This window comes from Tachypleus tridentatus, chromosome 11 (assembly GCF_004210375.1).
Source record: "Tachypleus tridentatus isolate NWPU-2018 chromosome 11, ASM421037v1, whole genome shotgun sequence".
NCBI classification, from domain to species: Eukaryota; Metazoa; Arthropoda; class Merostomata; order Xiphosura; family Limulidae; genus Tachypleus; species Tachypleus tridentatus.
In genome coordinates, this window is record NC_134835.1 from 15,558,962 (window position 1) to 15,564,534 (window position 5,573).

The 5,573-nt window shown below is 34.6% G+C and overlaps 1 non-coding gene across 1 annotated transcript; it reads left to right on the forward strand.

Moving 5' to 3' along the window:
- The first annotated feature begins 2,252 nt into the window (after positions 1-2,252).
- TRNAI-AAU (transfer RNA isoleucine (anticodon AAU)) lies at positions 2,253-2,326 on the forward strand. The gene has a single exon. It is a non-coding gene; the product is annotated as a tRNA-Ile (tRNA).
- Positions 2,327-5,573: the final 3,247 nt, after the last annotated feature.

A 5,573-nucleotide genomic window follows, 5' to 3' on the forward strand; every position in this document is an offset into this window, starting at 1 on the left:
GGAATAGCGTTGACTAGAACCCTTTGATTTTCCAACCCAACACACAAACCACTAGATCACATTCGGTTTTCCTTCCATCTAACTTTCACATAATTTAAAAGTTTCATATTACGTGTAATGTATATTTAAAAATTCAACAGTAACATAATTAAATCTACATTATGTTTTCTTGTTATTATTTCACACAATAATGCAAAATTCAGAAAGGCCTTAACGTGTAATCACTTCTACAATTTAATAAAACACCCTGAAATCTCTTTTCCGTCTAAAACATCTTACTTCTAAAAAATAATTTATTTTTAATGTAAAACTTTTGCCACCTGGTAACTCAACAAAAAGTCTGTGGGCTAATAATGCTAAAACATGGTGTATAATACCCGTGTAGTGCACAATGCAGATAGCCCATTGTGTAGCTTAAACAACAACAATTGATTCGTTTAAGTCACGTGTTTAAATCATGCCCAAACAATTGAAGTACAAGTAATGACTTCACTCCTATTGTCCTCAGTCTGTAGTCTTCGGGAATGTTCAGATAGTTCGTGGAAATGCTGCACAATTACATAAAAGAACCGGAAGCATAATATATTCACTGTGAATGGCTGACGAAGAAAAACAAATCCGAGATTAAATCCTTTTCATAAATTAACAAATTGTGTTTGTTAACAGGTTTAGTTTCTTATGACCTGCCTGTGTGAAACACAGATCAACTTCCATTTAACATGAAAACATCTCCATAACCACCTCCTGTCATTGTCTCTCATGAACAATAGCGTATAATTTCATCTTACACCAAGTCTATTATAAATTAAAAATATCATTTAATATTACAGGAACGCACGTATGCACTGTTCCTTTTTTCAGATTAATTAAATAGCTGTGAACTTCATCTTACTACAGTTATCACCTATAACAAGGTTCATAAACAAAGAAATGACTTGGAAAAAACAAAACAAGAACTACTTTACGGGAAGTTGTGTAGTTGTTCTTTTAAAGTTTTGAAATCAACGTTCACGATAGACTTACCGTCATCTGATCTGTTCTTCTGTTAACTTATTCATTGGAACAGGAGTGTGTGCGAGAACCATCACTGGGTCTGTTCTTCTGTTAACTTATTCATTGGAACACGAGTGTGTGCGAGAACCATCACTGGGTCTATTCTTCTGTTAACTTATTCATTGGAACACGAGTGTGTGCGAGATCCATCACTGGGTCTATTCTTCTGTTAACTTATTCATTGGAACACGAGTGTGTGCGAGAACCATCACTGGGTCTGTTCTTCTGTTAACTTATTCATTGGAACACGAGTGTGTGCGAGATCCATCACTGGGTCTATTCTTCTGTTAACTTATTCATTGGAACACGAGTGTGTGCGAGAACCATCACTGGGTCTGTTCTTCTGTTAACTTATTCATTGGAACACGAGTGTGTGCGAGAACCATCACTGGGTCTGTTCTTCTGTTCACTTATTCATTAGAACACGTGTGTGTTTGAGAACTATGGATCCATTGTTCTCTAAATACCTTAAGAAATTGATCATAGAAAAGAATGCATGTTGTATGTACCACGTGAAGTTAATTACTAATAAACCCACACTTGTTTGATACAAGATGAGATGAATATCGAAGACGGTTAATGAAACACAAACAATGAGGAGAGTCATACTCAGTAACTGTTGAACTTCAAAATGTCAATAATATGAATGTCATCACTGCTTCGATGTCAAACACTCTACACTGACCGTCTGTTGTCTTACTCAGACTTTTTATGAGGTTAAGTTTGCCACTTCTGAGTTTTCTTACACCAGTGTGTGAAAACTATAAAATAGAAAAAAAAAAGGAAAGTGAAAATCATGTAAGAGAAATTTCTCTGTACATCTACATACAAAGCTCAGTAATTAACCTGTATACATACAGTGAAACCTTTCATTTATGTGTACTTAGAGTTCGTCCAGAACAGCACACTATACTTTACAATAAAGGCCCGGCATGACCAGGTGATTAGGACGACCGACTCACAATTTGAAGGTCACGGGTTAAAGTCCCCGTCACACCTAACATGTTCGTCTTTTCAGCTATGGGGGCGTTATAATGTGATGGTCAATGCCATTATTCGTTGGTAAAAGTGTAGCTCAAGAGTTGGCGATGGGCGGTGATGAGCAGTTGCCTTCTCTGTAGTCTCACAATGCTAAATTAGTTACGGCTAGCTTTGAGTGAAATTGAAATCAAATAAACCAACATTTACATACAGCAAGCGGCTTGTTAACTCAGTTGGTTAGGGCATCGTACTAATAACGCGAAGGTCATAGGTTCGATCCCCATACAGGCCATTTACATGTGATTAATTTTCAAGCTGTGTAGGTAAAGTTCTTGAAAGAATAATAAGCAATAGACTCTCCAGATTTTTGGAGATTAATTCAAAATTACCAGAAGAGCAAAACGGATTTAGAAAATATTGACAACCAACAGACCACTTAATTAGGTTAACTGAAACAAAAATAAACAGCTTTAATAAAAAAGAATGCACTGTTGCTTGATATCGAGAAAACATTCGACACTGAATAGCACGATGGTCTTCGGTTCTGTACGTATGAAAACCACGAAGAATTATTCGCTGGTTATCAAACTTTTTGGAAAATAGAAAATGTAGAATAAACGTAGAGGGAACTTTCTCGGAGTTATTCACTCCAGAAGCTATAGTCCCTCAAGGAGGGGTGGTTAGCCCTATTTTCTTGATCATGTATGTAAATAATATGCCACTGAAAGACCCAAACCCTGCATATGCGTCACAGTTCGCTGATGATGTAGCAATTTGGAAAAGTGCCCCTACACCAGAATAGCAGCCACTAACTTACAACCACAACTAAACAGATTATGTGAATATTGCAAAAAATATAGAATTAAAATAAATACAGCGAAGACACAGTTAACGAAACATCAAAAAGTTCAACCCCAGATCTACGTGAACGGAGAGCTTCTTCAAACTGCTAAATCAGCAAAATGTTTAAGGTTAACATATGATTCGAAACTTACCTGGATAAAACATGTAAATAACATAAAAACTGAAATTTGGCGAAGAATAAACTATGCTAGGAGTCTAACTGGTAAAAACTACGGAACAACACCAGAAAACATCATTAAAATATACAAGACATACATTAGACCTGTAATAGACTATGCAGTTCCTGCGTGGATCCGTGTAAGTGTAAAACAATTACAAACCAAACTCCAAACATTACAGAATACACTAATTACATCAGTATACAGAGTACCTAAAACCACTTCCTCAAAGTTCGTGCACAATTACTCAAATACACAAACAATACCAGATAGACTTCTACATAGTACAATAAAATATTTTGATAACAATTGGCGAAAAAATGAGTTGTTATGTGAACTAGACAGATATTACATATATGATGAAGAGAGACCTAAACACCTCCCCGTTAAACTTGTACGTCAGATCTTTAAGATAAAATCATTTAAAATTATAATAATAATAGTAATAATTGAATAGAACTAAAATAAAATAGGCCACCTACGTTCTAGACTTATTAAAAATATATATATGAAAGAACAAAATAAATGGACATTGACCTGAAAAGGACCAGACGAAAGTTGTCATATTATTCCAGCCATTCAGTATTAACTCGTAATATATTAATCAGACCACTCCAATAAAATCATGGAAGGAGGAAGAGGCCTAATGTACCTGACCCTCCTGGATATACAAATAAATATACCCAAATACCAAGAGAGAGAGAGAGGGGTATAGTGTACCTGACCCTCCTGGATATACAAATAAATATACCCAAATACCGAGAGAGAGAGAGGGGTATAGTGTACCTGACCCTCCTGTGTATACAAATATATATACCCAAACACCAGATATATATAGCGAGGAAGAAGCCCAAGTGAACCTGTCTCTAAAATCAAATTCCAACAATGGGAAATAAAATATAAAATGTTCAAAAGTCGTTTAAATAAATATATTCTCTTCGCTTAAGCCTCTGGAAAACGTATTATACATAAGATTATCTTACGAGTTAATTTGAATAAACTACAAATCTGTAGTTGACAATTTCACATTGAATACAAGTAACGTATAGTGGATGTTTTACATTGTTATTTACAGAATTTTCAAGTACTTTTTTTTAAGGTTAAAAAAGTAATGCGAAGACGTTCTTTGAAGTATATAATTGGTGTTTTATTACACACATGTATATCGTTGCAACAACTATCTTTATTTACAATAAAATGACATATTGTGGATCGACCGATAGGTAGGGGGTCATATTTATTTCGAGTATATGTGTTTTCTTACGGCAAAGCCTCATCTGGTTATCTGCTGTGTCCATCGAGGGGAATCGAACCCCTGATTTTAGCGTTGTTAATTCAAAGTCTTACCGCTGTACCAGCGTAGGACTATTTCGAGTGTTTTTGTTGTTTTATGTATATATAATACTGAGCTTGTCAAGTCAAAGTACTGATAATACAGGGTTTTTACATAACCAAAATGTCTATACAAGAAGTCTCACTTTTACCAATTTCCTTTAGTCGCTAAAAATTTTAAATATTCAGGAACTTGCAGTATCTTACGATTTAATATTCTGTTAAATTTATTTCGCTTCGCATAGTCTAACCATTTCTTCCTAGACTTTATAAAAACATTTTCTATAATTATCTTAGGCCTCACTTCACAATATTCTTTCATGCCAAGAAAAAACATTGGCCAGAAATATTGCAGACAAATGCATATGCTGTGTATACACACACGTACACATACATACCCACTCATGGTAGATGGGAAACAGAGCGTCATCTATTGATTACGAAATGAATAATAATATATATATACAAACGGCTCGTTTGGGTTCAGAAATTTTTTTTTAGGTAGAGGAGTGAACAACGTTTCAACCTTCTTCGGTCTTCGTCAGGTTCACAAAGAAAGAAAGAGGTAACTGACCGGAAGCTGATCACATATTTGAAAGGGGTTGTGTAATTGAGTGTCGGAAAGTAGAGGGCGTGCTTAGATGTTTGAATATATAATTTTATTATTATTATTTATATTTTGTAAATATATGTATAAAGGTGTTCCTTTGTATTGGTTTATTTTGGGTTTGAGTTGTTGTATAAGTAAGGTTTCTTTAATTTTGCGTGTGTTTATATTTAGTGATGTCGAGAAACCCACTTGTTGAGAAATTTATATGCAAAAACGGCACGTTTGGGTTGAGAAAATATTTTACATAGAAGAGCGAACAACGTTTCGACCTTCTTCAGGTCGTCAGGTTTTTTTGTGAACCTTCTATGTAAAATATTTTCTCAACCCAAACGAGCTGTTTTTGCATATAAATGTGTTTATATTTGTTTCTTTATTTAGTATTTGAGTGTTTTCTATGGTTATGTTGTGTTTATTTGACTTGCAGTGTTCGAAAACGTGTGAAGGTGACTTTTTATGCTATATGAATCTGGTTTCCATTTTTCTACTTGCTTCTCCAATATAGAAGTCGTGGCAGTTATCACATTGTATTTTATAAATAATGTTGGTGTGGTGTTTGTCAGTGTAGTTTTTACATA